Source organism: Prionailurus viverrinus, chromosome B3 (assembly GCF_022837055.1).
Source record: "Prionailurus viverrinus isolate Anna chromosome B3, UM_Priviv_1.0, whole genome shotgun sequence".
Taxonomy (NCBI): domain Eukaryota; kingdom Metazoa; phylum Chordata; class Mammalia; order Carnivora; family Felidae; genus Prionailurus; species Prionailurus viverrinus.
Window position 1 is genome coordinate 107,943,162 of NC_062566.1, and position 13,674 is coordinate 107,956,835.

Below are 13,674 nucleotides of genomic sequence, written 5' to 3' on the forward strand. Positions count from 1 at the left end.
TAATAGAATGAAAAAAAATCATATGATCATCTCAATAGATGCAGAAAAAGCATTTGACAAAATTCAATATCCATTCATGATAAAAAAAATCTCTCAACAAATTGCATATAGAAGGAACATATCTAAACATAATAAAGTCCATATAAAATAAGCACACAACTAACATCATACTCAGGAGAAGACAAGGGTAGCTATTCTCACCATTCCTGTTCAACATAGTACTGTATTTCTTTCCACCTAGATAAGTGAGGTAAGAAAAAGAAATAAAAGGCATCCAAACTGGAAAGGAAGAAGCAAAATTCTCTCTTTGAAAATTACATGATATTGGGCGCCTGGGTGGCTCAGTTGGTTAAGCGTCCAACTTCGGCTCGGGTCATGATCTCACGGCTCATGAGTTCAAGCCCTGCGTTGGCTCTGTGCTGACAGCTCCGAGCCTGGAGCCTGCTTCAGATTCTGTGTCTCCCTCTCTCTCTGTCCCTCCCCTCCTTGCACTCTGTCTCTGTCTCTCTCTCTCAAAAATAAATAAACATTGAAAAAATTTTTAAAGAAACTTACATGATATTATATCTGGAAAGCCCTAAAAACTCTACTAGAAACTGCTAGCACTAATAAACAAATTTAATAAAGTTGCAGTATCTGAAATCAACATACAAAAACCAGTTGTGTCTCCATACATTAATAAAATACTAACTGAAAAAGAAATAAAGAAAGCAATCTCATTTATAGTAGCATTAAAAACAATAAAATACTTGGGAACAAATCTATACACTGAAAATTATAAGACATTGATGAAAGAAATTGAAGGAGATACAAATAAATGGAAAGATGTGCTATATTCATGTATCAAAAGAATTAATATTGTTAAAATGTGCATACTACTCAAAGCCATGCATTGATTCAATGCAATGTCTATCAAAATTCCAACAATATTTTTTGCATAAATAGAAAAAACAGTCCTAAAATTTGTATAAAACCACAAAAGACCAAAAGCCAAAGCAATCTTGAGAAAGAACAAAGCTATTGGCATTACACTTCCTGATTTCAAACTATACAAATTTTACTTTATACTTTAAAGTTTATTATATAATCAAATTAGTATTATACTGGCATAAAAAAAAAAAAAAAAACAAAACCAGATTGACCAGTGGCTTAGAATCAAAAGCCCAGAGATAGTGGTGCCTGGGTGGCTCAGTTGGTTAAGTGTCTGAGTCTTCATTTCGGTTCAGGTCATGATCTCATGGTTTATGAGTTCGAGCCCCACACTGGGGGCTGTCAGCACAGAACCTGCCTGGGATTCTCCCTGTCTCCCTTTCTCTCTGTCCGCCACCCCCAATGCTCACATGTGCATTCTCTCTTGTGCGCGCTCTCTCTCAATACATAAATACATAAACTTAAAATTAAAAAAAGAATCAAAAGCCCAGAGATAAACCCATACACATACGGTCAACCAATATTTGACAAGGGAGTCAAGAATACTCAATGGGAAAAACATAGTCTCTTCAATATACAATATTGGTAAAACTGGATATTTACATGCAAAAGAATGAAACTTGATCCCTATCTTACACCATTCACAAAAAATTAACTTGAAATGGATTAAAGGCTTAAGTGTAACACCTGAAATCATGAAACTTCTAGAAGAAAACATAGGGTGTAAATTCCTTGACATCAGTCATGGCAATGATTTTTTGGATTGACACCACAAGAAGCACAAGGCATAAAAGCAAAAATCAACATGTGGGACTACACCTCACTAAAATGCTTCTGCACAGCAAAATAAATGATTAACAAAATGAAAAGACAACCTACAGAATGGAAGAAAATATTTATAACTCATATATCTGATAAATGGTTAATATCCAAAATTGTTAAGGAACTCATATAACCCGATAGCAAAAGAAAAAAAGTAAGAGAAGAAAGAATACAATTTAAAAATGAACAAAGGACTACAATAGACATTTTTCCAAAGATAATATTCAAATGGCCAACAGGCACAGGCAAAGGTGCTCGTCATTACTGATCATTGGGGAAATAGAAGTCAAAGCCACAAGCAGATATTACTTTACAACTGTTAGAATGGCTGTTATCAAAATACAACAGATGAGAAGTGCTGGTGAACAGAGAACTCTGTGCATTGTTGGTGAGAATGTAGTTTGGTATAGCCATTATGGAAAACAATATGAAGGTTCCTCAAAACTTAAAAATTAAAAGAACTACCATGTGATCCAGCAATCCCATTTCTGTGTATAGATCCAGAGGAAGTGAAATCACTATCTTGAAGAGAGCTGCACTCCCATGTTAACTGCAGCATTATTTATAGTGGTCAAGACATGGAAATAACCTAAGTGTCCACTGACAGATGAGTGGATAAAGAAACTCTGTGTGTGTGCGCATGCATGCATATGTGTATATACATACACACACAGTGGAATGTTATTTAGCAGTAAAAAAAGGAAGAAATCCTGCCATTTGCAACAACGTGGATAAATTTTAACGTCATTATGCTAAATAGGTCAGAAATAGAAAGGCAAATGCAAATGATCTCACTTAGATATGGAATCTAAAATAATAATTGTAAAAAACCTCATAGAAGCAGATTTAAAAAAAAAGGAACATATTTATGGTTGCCAGGGATGGAGAGTTGGGGGTGAGGCATAGTTGAAGGTGGCCAAAGGGTACAAACTTCCAGTTATAAGATAAGTTCTGGGGATCTAATGATAGCATGATGATATCACACTACTGTATTGTATACTTGAAAATTGCCAAGAGAGTAAATCTAAAGTGTTTTCATCCCCTTCCTCCACACACACACACACATAGACATATGACACCCCATATTGACATGGGGCTAGATAGAACTTTATGATTTTTCCTGAGCAATTCGCCATGTACTTATATATTTCTGAACATTGAAATGGTCTGATTCATATATATTTACCTACTATCTATCTTTCTTTCTGCTCACCTGACTCCCTCCTCACTTGCTCCCCTACTATTACCTGTCATTGGCTGGTTCCCTTTGGTCTGTTCCTTAGACCTGCCACTCAGTTCAGGGGGTTCTTATCTTCATATTAAATGTGTAGGGCCTAACACAGTGCCTGAGCCATAGAAGACCTTCAATAAATGCCTGGTGGAGGGTAGAAGGGCCATCCCATGGTTATATGAACAATGGCCTTTGGTGGTACAAATGGAAGACTGTTTCCCCTTCATATACATACACAAAAATTCCCCAGTGAAACTAGGCATAAAGACCCACACTCGATCATTACAGGAACTTGCTTTTTAATTTTTTTAAATTTATTATTATTATTTATTTTTATTTTTTAAATATAATTTATTGACAAATTGGTTTCCATACAACACCCAGTGCTCATCCCAACAAGTGTCCTCCTCAATGCCCATCACTCACTTTCCCCTCTCCCTCACCCCCCATCAACCCTCAGTTTGTTCTCAGTATCCAAGAGTCTCTTATGGTTTGTCTCCCTCCCTCTTCATTTGTAACTTTTTTTTCCCCCTTTCCTTCCCCCATGGTCTTCTGTTAAGTTTCTCAAGATCCCCCTATGAGTGAAAATATATGGTATCTGTCTTTCTCTGACTGACTTATTTCACTTAGCATAATACCTTCAAGTTCCATCCACGTTGCTACAAAAAGCCATCTTTCATTCTTTCTCATTGCCAAGTAGTATTCCATTGTATATATAAACCACATCTTCTTTATCCATTCATCAGTTGATGGACATCTAGGCTCTTTCCATAATTTGGCTATTGTTGAAAATGCTGCCATAAACATTGGAGTACATGTGCTCCTATGCATCAGCAGTCCTCTATCCCTTGGGTAAATTCCTAGCAGTGTTGTTGCTGGGTCATAGGGTAGATCTATTTTTAATTTTTTTTTTTGAGGAACCTCCACACTGTTTTCCAGAGTGGCTGCACCAGTTTGCATTCCCACCAACAGTGCAAGAAGGTTCCCATTTCTCCACATCCTCGCCAGCATCTGTTGTTTCCTGAATTGTTCATTTTAGCTACTCTGACTGGTGTGAGGTGGTATCTCAGTGTGGTTTTGATTTGTATTTCCCTGATGAGGAGTGACGTTGAGCATCATCTCAAGTGTCTGTTGGTCATCTGGATGTCTTCTTTAGAAAAGTATCTATTCATGTCTTTTGCCCATTTCTTCACTGGATTATTTGTTTTTCGGGTGTGTTGTTTGGTGAGTTCTTTATAGGTTTCGGATACTAGCCCTTTATCTGATATGTCATTTGCAAATATCTTCTCCCATTCCATCAGTTGCCTTTTAGTTTTGATTGTTTCCTTTGCAGTGCAGAAGCTTTTTATCTTGATGAGGTCCCAATAGTTCATTTTTGCTTTTAATTCCCTTGCCTTTGGAGATGTGTCGAGAAAGAAATTGCTGAGGCTGAGGTCAAAGAGGTTTTCCCCTGCTTTCTCCTCTAGGGTTTTGATGGTCTCCTGTCTTACATTCAGGTCCTTTATCCATTTTGAGTAGGAACCTGCTTTTTTAAAAATTCCTGTTGTTTAGAACTTTATTAAAAACAAAATGCAAGAAGTCCAGTAGCCCTGATCAGAGCAACAAATCAATTTGTTTTCACTCATGGCTGCTTTAACGTTAATGACTTAAGCTAATTAGACAGACAACTGAGAGAGAATTATGAACCTGAATTCAATTCACGACAGTCCAAACAAGTACTTGAGACTGTTTTCTGGGCAGTGGGAGAAAGCAGAAATCAGCCAGTTAAAGCCTAAAGGCAGATTCAGGTAGCGTAACAGGCAGGAGGGAGCGGTCCCAACCTGGAGGGCCTGCATCTGTCTAGAAAGTTGTTTGAGTTTCAAGTGACACAAAATACACAAAAGTCTTGATGAATTAAAAAGCCGTAAGCAAATCTTGGGGGTTATTATTATTGCATACAGAAAATGTTTGTGAACTGCAGGCAAGACTATCAGCTCATTCAGGATTCAGGCTGGGGCTGGCCCTGTTCAGCTATGGGTAGAGGGAAAGAAGGGTGTGTTTGAGAGGCTTCAGACTTTGCTGATCCAGGCTGCCATGTTCCTGGTTAGCAACGGACAGAAATAGACTTCTTGTGTAAATTACATCATGGGGCATGACTCTGATAAATTCCACAAGTACTTTCAGGGAAGGATATTGAGTCACTTGGGTTGTGTTTCCTTCACCCTGGGGAGTTTCCTCTCAGAAACCTGAGCACCAAGCAGCTGAATCCCCAGGAATCCACCCCCACAACCTCTTGCCCTTCTCCTTCCTTTTAAATGCATCTTAAGAAGCAATACTCCAGCAGTCAGCCCTTCAGAAGGGCCCAAGGACAGCTCCACTTTGAAATGCTGAGCCAGCACACCAGGGTAGGGGGGACATTTTAGGCACAAAACCCGCCCCTTTAGCAGACTTGCTCTGGGAATTCTCCTCTCAGCCTCACAGTCTCCCTCCCTTAAAACTCTTAGCTAAATTTTAGGACAAAACCAAAACAGATGATTCCTTAATATCCAATGCTTTATTTGTTCAACATGAATATAGGGGCTTAGCGTAGTTTGAAGGAATTCAACAAAGAGGCTTGCATTGGTATTCATCCATTTGATGGACTGAATCCCAATTTGAGTTCAAAAACGGTTGGGGGATAAGGACCATGAGGGCAAACAGAATGAGAGGCCCAAACTTCTAAATAATCAGTCTTTGCTTGGAGACACATATTCAGGGGATTCTAAACAAGAATTTCAAATTCTGAACATTGAAAATTTTGTAAAGGTCCTTTTCCCCTTGTCTGCAAAAACTGCATCCCTGTTGCCATAAGCCTCTCTCCAAAGGACAAGAACAGACCAGACGTATTTTAGTGGAAGAAGGAACCACCCAAAAACAGAAGTTAAAAAGATATGTGTGGAGATGAAAGATAGCAGGCTGGCAAGGATGACAGCTTTGTGACAGCCCAGGCTCCTTCCTCACACTGCTTATCCTTCTACACACTTGTCCTTGTCCTGCAGCTGAACCTCCATCACCAATGTTGTCATAACTCAAAGAAAGCCCAAGGACTTTTGCTTGGCTTTCAAGTGCCTCCTGGGCTCAGTCTTGTACCTATTTTTCTAGCCTCTTCTCACATGGACTCTGGAACCAGACCACCTGGTGCTGAATCCTACCTCTGTCATTTACTAGTGGGTGATCTTGGGCAAGTCCCTCAGTGTCTCTGTGCCTCAGGATAATATATTTCACAAGTGCTATCCTGATCCAGTTTTGAGATCATTGCTAAAAACTTTCAATTCCCCTTCGCAGACAGTTTGCTAAACCCACACCCCCACTGTTTTCCTTACGAGGCTCTAAGACTCTGGGGATTAAACATACATACCCAACTGCCATGAGGCAGTGATATCAAATGTCGAAAGACAGCCCCTTCTTCCTTGCACTTGGAGAATCATTAAAAGTACCCAATCCACCAAAGTCCTGTGAAACGTAGCTGACTTTACCTGACCTGCCATATATAAGCCACCTACTACAGTTCGGTTTGCTGTTCCCTCCCCCCAGGTAATACACCCCCCCCCCCCCCCCCCCCCCCCGCCATGTGGCTCTGTGTGGCGGCATTCTTTCTTTGGGAGCTGTAAATAATAAGGAGTTCTGCCTTTTATCTTTCTAGGGATCATTGTCTTATGTTCTGCCTTTATCAGAGTCTAACAAATATTAGGTTAAACATTTGTTACTGAAACACTCAGTTTCCTCATCTATAAAATGAATATAACTAGTATTTTTGGTTATAATTACCTCATGGTAATGTTATGAGAATCAAAGGATTTATTATTTGTAAAGCCCTAGGAGGTTTTATCATACTTGTGAGTAGAGGTTTAACCAGTACTTGTCAGATAAAGGAAAGAAGTGGTCAAATCTAACTACAGGAGGCTGCCTGGATTTGGTATCCATATTCCATCTCCGTGACTTTATCTCAACTTCTGCTTCCTGCAAGATGACTATTTTTTCTCATCCATGCTTTTTTTTGTCCAAATATTTCCTATTCTTTAAGTCCTGCTTTAAATGCCATATCTTTTATATCAGTTGGGTTGTGCTCCTCTTGCTCTGAATAGTTTATTCTAAGAAACCTGAGCACCAAACAGGTGAGTCTCCAGCAATCCAATCCACCTTCCTTTTAAGGATATCTTAAGAAGCAATTGCACCAACAAGGATGAACCTTCATTCCCACAACCAAAGTAATCTGTCCCTCCATTTCACTCTGTAGCATCCAGTTCTCAGTTGTATAAAAGCAAAGACCTTTAAAGCTGGAAGAAAGCCAAGTGTCAACACATGTCAGGTAGAAGCTCAGTCTACAACATTCCCAACATGTGGCCTTCCAGCCTCTCAGCTCAAGAAGTTCAGGCATTTGATGGGGTGCTTGAGTGGTTCAGTCAGTTAAGCATCCAACTTCAGCTCAGGTCATGATCTCCTGGCTCATGGGTTTGAGCCCTGCGTCAGGTTCTGTGCTGATAGCTCACAGCCTGGAGCCTGCTTCAGATTCTGTGTCTCCCTCCTTGTCTGCCTCTCCCCTGATCGTGTTCTGTCTCTCTCTGTCTCTCAAAAGTGAATTTTAAAAAAAAGGAAAAAAAAAGAACTTCAGGCATTTGAGTCTGGCCTTTTGTAGCTCTGACTATGGAGGAAGTCTGGCTCTCCAGAACATCACCCAATCCCTTTGGAAACTTCAGGAGGTCTAATCCTTTGCTCTTCTCTTTTCCCAGATCTTGGTTCTACCTTCACTCATACAGTTCTAGAGTACAGATTGCAAAATGTCAGCTTATGGTGCCAAATCTATGTTTCATTTATCCTATGTAGAGATTTTCTTCTTTATACTTCATAGTATTTGTAACATTAATTGCCAGTATTTAAAACCAGAAAGATTTTATATAAACCTCTGGATTTCTGGCTCCTTTTCTAAAAATTGAAAGATTTGGTCATGTTGAACCTGCAATTCCAAGAAGCAATAATCACCTGGGGCTGAATAGGGGCTGCCTCTAAGAAGGGTCATATGCCCTTCACAGTTCTTGCCTGACCTAGGGCACTTCAGGTTACCTGCATGTTTCCTATGGAAATCTGAGTTTGCAACTCTTCTGCATTAGCTGTACAATTTTCCCAGCATCATTTATTGAAAAGACTGTCTTTTCGTCATTATATATTTTTGCCGCCTTTGTCACAGATTAATTGATCATAAAAGTGTGCGGGTTTTCTGGGCTTTCTATACTGTTTCATTGATCTATGTGTATTTTTTGCACCTAGCACCACACTGTTTTGATTACTAGATGCTATTACTATATACATTACTATATGATTACTTTGAAGTGTAGGTAGAAATCTGGAATTATGATAAATCCAGCTTTGTTCTTTCTCAAGATTGCTTTGGCTATTTGGAGTCTTTTGCGGTTTCACATGAATTTTAGGATTATCCATTCTAGTTCTGTAAAAAGTACCATTGATATTTTGATAGGGATTGTACTGAATCTGTGGATTACTTTGGTTAACAGAAGGGAAGGGGTTGGGTGATGGGTGAAATAGGTGAAGGCAATTAAAAGGTACAAACTTCCAGTTATAAAATAAATAAATCACAGGGACAAAAAGTACTGAATAGGGAATATAGTCAATAACATTGAGTAACTGTGTATGGTGGCAGATGTTAACTACACGTATTATGGTGAGTGATATGTAATGCATAGAATTGTTGAATCACTATGTTGTACACCTGAAACTTATATAACATTGTATGTCAACTATACTACAATTAAAAGGAAGGAAGGAAGGAAGGAAGGAAGGAAGGAAGGAAGGAAGGAGGGAAGGAAGGAGGGAAGAAAGGAAGGAAGGAAGGAAGGAAGGAAAAAAGAAAGAAATCCCTGATCTTGAGAATCTGGCTAGTATACACCACATCTACTTACACATTCAATCTAAACCGTAATCCTGGGAGTGTTACATGTGTGAGAAGAGCATGTTTCTTCTTCCTTTGTTGCTAAAAACGTTGCATTCAAAATGGAGAAAACTGCAAGGACACCGTTGAAACTTTTAAGTTCTAGGAACTGGGGGTAATGTTTTGATGGAGCCATAAAAAAGAACCCAGAAATACTCAAGCCCTGCCCAGGTGATCATCCTAAACCCTTCCTTGCCCTGTCCAGCCCCTCTTCAGGGATCTCACAACCACACAGTATTAAGTGGAAAAATAGGACAATGGGATTAGAGATGTAGGTTGTAGGGGAATTGTAATAAAAATCTCATCTTCATGTTGTCTCCTATCTGGGTTACAATTAAACAAATGTAATGAATTTTGTGCTTTAGCCAGAAACACGTGCAGATTAAGCTTTCTGGAACAGAGTCTAATTGCATTAGAAAGAAAGATGAGGATATAATTTGGAAGATAGTAAAAAAAAAAAAAAGATTTGAACTCAAGGGGGAAAATAAACTATTCACAAACTTAAAATGGGAGTTGGGGGAAACCAGTGACTTCACAAGACACCAGAGCAAAGCATCTGAGAACATGACCTCTAGAATCACCCTTCTGGATCAGACACAGCACTTCAAATATCCCATTGCTACAAATTCCACATACAGTTATGGGTGCAAATCCTGATGCTCTGACATACTCATTTGGAGAATTTGAATACGACTTCTCTAAGCCTTGATTTCTTCATTTATGATATTACCACCTAATAGGGCAGTTGTGAAGGTCTTACACACTGTATCTAGCCATTTGCACTCAATAAATACTGGCTAGTGATTATAATTATTATTGCTAGTGTTATCAGGAACTGCAGCACTGTTTGGATCAAAAGGAGTTGCTTTTTTCTTATCTTACAATTTAAAGCTATATTTTCATCTATTCTCTGCATCAACAAGTTCACAATCATAACATCAGGGTCTCTCTATTTGTACACTGACCTTTCCCTCAACTGACCTGTTACATAGATCTGTTTACTGTTGATGGTCCAAGATCGTTGTTTCAGCCATGTGTCTGCTGAGCTTCTGCTATCTATCTATTTAGAAAATAAAAGGTGGGAGATAAAGACCCTACATGTTTGGGGTTTTTAGGAATGGGAAGGAGTGGCCCTAAAGTGTATGGAGGACACCCACTCCAAGGTGGATCTCCATTGCATCTGCCTGTGTGAGCATCTTTTCCAATGTGGTTTGAGAATGTTCCTATATTAAACACCTTTGCTTTGTCAAAAAAAAAAAAAGGTCTTTTGAAGTTTCTTTTTTGAAGTTGTTTAAGCTCTTTGAATCTATCTCTCTAAGGACTTCTGAGAAATAGTATAGGACGTTCTAGTCTGGCTTCAGCATAAAGAACTTTTTTGAGGTCAGCTATAAAGCACTGTTACTCTTAATGTAATGCTTGCACTGCATTTTTAATGTCTGTCCTGTTAAACATACCGTATGAACACCAGTCTTAAAAAGAATATCCTTGCTCTTCAGTGGGGTTCTGTTAGCATAGTTCACTGAGAACAGAATCACTTACTTGGAGCTGGAAATGATCCTAGAGACTACAGACTTAATAATTTTTAAAAGTAAGACCCAGTGAGGTCATGGAAAGTAAGATCCACATATCTTATCAAGGGCAAAGCCTAGAACCAAATTTCCTCATTTGGGGCTCAAGGCTCTTTCTGGTATACACATCCAGATAGAAGATGATCACAATTTCCCATTCTCACCAAACACCCATTTACTCCCAGTTTGCTCACAAGTTCCTTGGAGGCAACCCTTGGCCATAACTGCCAAAGCTCTGTGGGTAAGAGGAGTCCAGTGACTTCTCCAGGCAGCAACTACTCTTTTCCCTTTGTTACACTGGCACTGGTATTTCCAGAGAGTCAACAGTTCTCCAGTCCCACATTATTCCTCAAAATGTAAATGGACAATTTGTATTGTGACCCCCACAAGGAAGGTTAAAAGACCTGATGGCCTATTTTCCCTGGTCTCTTCAGGGTGCTAATCACCAAACAGCCTTTGAACTGCAACGGTTTGGATCCCCACAGGCCTCTGCCACCAGCTGTGGCTATAGATGCTTTGAAGTAAAGAAAACTACCTGATTTTTCATCTAAAAAGCAGGAATCCCCAGAAATAGGGAGCTTTTTTCCTGAGGAGACTGTGCTCCTGATTGTCTTCGAGAGGAAATAGAGAAGCTCTCTCACTGAGAGAAGAACAAAAAAAACGGAGAGGGACAATAACCAAAAAAACAAAACAAACAAACAAAAAACTTGAGAAATTGATACTAAGAGGAACAAGAGAAAAGAGAGGAAGAAAACAGCCACATAAAAACAGCAAGAAATGAGACAGCTGAAAAGGAGAATTAGGAGCCAGTGAGGCTCACGTGGAAGAAAGAGTATCAGGGACAAAGATGACAGCTGTTCCATACAATCACCCATCAGTAACATCATGGATGTGAAGTACAGCAAAATAGATCACCTCAAAACATGGAACTTCAGCATAAGGATTATACTGAATGAAGGCAATTGAGAGGAAACAGATATAAGAAAAGTTCTCTGTCCTCCCACTATTTGTCTAAAAGCAGGACACATTTTGTAAAAGGGTCGGCCCTCCCCTCTCTACCAAGAAGGATGGACGTTAGTCACCAGAGAGAACTCTATGCCTTTATCAGCCCACACATGGCACCAGAGGAATCTACATAACAAACTTTGCTAACTAGCCATTATCTTCCATTAGTTTCCTTATATATTTACCTTCACACAATTTGTCACCCTAAAAACTCAAGGTCCTTTCTTTTCCTTGTCCCTTCTCTAAAAATATGTTGTCCTTTGGTTAAGATGCTTTATAAGCCCAAGTTCTAACCACTCCTTTGAGTTACTCATTACTAAGTGTTCCCATGCTTATTGGGATCAATGCAGATGCCAATAACCTTCTGCTTGTTTTTCTCTTGTTAATCTGTCCTTTGTCAGTCTAAATTTACAAGGCCCCAGCCAATGAAGCTAACATGGTGCTACAGACTGAAAGTTCATATTCCCCACAAAATTCATATGTTGAAACCTAGCCCGGAGTGCATTGGTATTAGGAAGTGGAGGCCTTTGTGTTGTGATTAGCATATGAGGGTGGAGCCTCATGAATGAGATTAGTGCCTTTATAAAGAGACCTTAGAGAGATCTCTCACCCTTCTGCCATGTGAGGACACAGCAAAAGGCAGCCATCACCAGACACTGAATCTCCTATTGCGTTGATCTTAAACTTCCCAGCCTCCAGAACTGTGGGAAATATTTTTGTTCTCATAAGCCACCCAGACTATGGTATTCTCTTATAGCAGCCTGAATGGACTAGGACAGATGGGTAAAGAGAGAAAGAGTTTTTCTCTTCCTATGGGTCACATTATCAAGAGATGATGGTCCAGCCTTCAAGACAGAGAGGAGTTGCTAATCTAGACTTTCATGGTTCGACAGTTCATACCACTTCCCCAGATGAGGAGGGATGGATAGTGAAAGACATGTAGGTTTGGTTCTAGATAACTAAATAATAACACTCAGTGAATCATCATTAAACTCCCACCCAAATATCAAATGTCATTTGAGGCATGTGGGGGGATGCTAGGCTAATGCTATTGAACCTGTTCTCAAAGAAAAGCCAACTATATGTATCCCTGATCCATTCATAGAAAGCAGCAGCAAGGATCACAGAATAGAAATTTGGATGTAGAGGACTTCAGTGACACACATCAATGGGATTGAGTTGTTATGTTCCCAAAGTAAAGGGCAAAGTACTCCACATAACAGGTAAGGTTTTCCAGAGCATTACCTAGGAATGTATGGCTCACACATCTGGGCCTGTTTCCCTATCAAAAAGAATAGACAATCTAAGAGAAAAAGCACAAAAGCATAACCCTCCTGGATCAAACACAACACTTCAAATATTTCATTGGTACAAATTCCACCTACATCACAAATGCCTCTAGCTGTCAGATTTTCAGATTCAATTTCACTCCTTAAATAAATAAATAAATAAATAAATAAATAAATAAATAAATAGACAGATAGATAAATAAAGTTCCTTCCATGTATACACTCAACTTCCTGGATTTTTCTTTCCAAACAATTTTGCAAGCCTGGGGGATTTTATGAACTTGGAACTCTGGTTCCTAATCATCCCAGTAGCAGATTGGGTTTTTATATTTAAGGTCAATATTTTGCAGCCTTGCCATTACACTTGTAATTAGCTGCATATACCTAATCTAATTGTCTTTAAAATCTTAAATAAAAGTTTATCTATGGTACTAAGTGAAGAAATTCTTGTTAGGATTCCCATTTGAAACTCACTAAGGGTTAAAGTATAGTATGGCAGATATAGACTGGCTGTCCCCAAACCACTGGGTGATCCCTCCGCCCTTGTTTTCCTCTGATAAAGAGTGCAAAAAGCCAGAATACTCCTCTTCCCAGTCTCCCTTACAGCTGGGGGTAGCCATATAATCCCTGAGGGAGTTTTTCCCTCCCAAATATGAAGAGGAAATCTCAAAAGGAGATTTTCTTTCTACCTGAAATTCAGAAAGAACTGCCTGGAGGCACAGCAGCCATCTTGAACCCATGGAGATGAAACTAAGGGTGGAAAGCAGGAGATGGGAGACTGGGTTTAATGCCTCTATAAACCACTGCACCAGCTTAGGACTTCTTATCTACACGTCTCTTAGTACATGAGAAAAATAAATACCTTGC